The sequence below is a fragment of the Limulus polyphemus genome, unplaced genomic scaffold (assembly GCF_000517525.1).
Source record: "Limulus polyphemus unplaced genomic scaffold, Limulus_polyphemus-2.1.2 Scaffold8961, whole genome shotgun sequence".
Classification (NCBI taxonomy): domain Eukaryota; kingdom Metazoa; phylum Arthropoda; class Merostomata; order Xiphosura; family Limulidae; genus Limulus; species Limulus polyphemus.
The window spans coordinates 22,721-23,513 of record NW_013674571.1 but is presented as its reverse complement, the minus strand read 5'-3'; the positions used below and the strand labels follow the sequence as shown (position 1 = coordinate 23,513).

Sequence of the window (793 nt, the reverse complement as noted above, 5' to 3'; positions counted from 1 at the left end):
ATGAATTCAGTTTTAAGAAGAAAAAAAAATTTATTCTAAAAATAATATTTTAAAAATATTTTAATGAAATTTCTGACATAACTTGCGGACTCCCTGGGGTACCCTCGCGGAACCCCAGATGGTCCGCAGACTCCAGTTAGAGAAACGCTGAAATATGCTGTAAAATAGGTGATGACCTGCGTACCGTTAGCTTTTAAACGGTCGTCTGCAACTGGCCTTTTGACCTCAGTGTACTTATTCACATATTGTTTCTTTTCTATATATTTCACGCAAAGCTACGCAATGACTGTCCGCACACACATATGTAGCTGTTCCTGTAAATTTGAGCTGATATACTAAAAAGAAGGCAGCTAGTCAATAGCACCTGCCGCCAACTCTTAGGCTACTCTAGTCTGATAGAATAGTGGGATTGAACCGTCACTCTAGATAGCGAACATGTAGCTCGAAAGTGCGGAATGCGCTTTAGAGGCAACGGGACGGGAACCATGAACCCACAGATTTGCAGTCCGTGCAACCTAACTATTAGGCCACTCCCGATTCCCAAATGTTTTGTATTGCAGTTACAAAATACATTTTTCATGTTTTCTTCAAAATTATAAACGTTACTAAGATTTTTTTCGCGCAGGACAGAGTTTAGCATACTGTTACGACAGCGGAAGTCACGCGACGCTGGAAGCATGCGCACTGGAGCTTCTAGAAGGATCATGACTTATCGGGCAACCTCACGAATGTTCCAGCGTTTGCTAGACGCCCTCTTTTTTAGTATATAAGCCAGAGATAGATTGAAGATAGA

At 41.4% G+C, this 793-nt stretch overlaps 1 protein-coding gene across 1 annotated transcript in view; it reads right to left on the bottom strand.

The window, feature by feature from the left end:
* LOC106475670 (excitatory amino acid transporter 2-like) overlaps positions 1–793 on the bottom strand; it is a 21,952-nt gene that overhangs the window by 2,721 nt on the left and 18,438 nt on the right. The window lies entirely within an intron of this gene.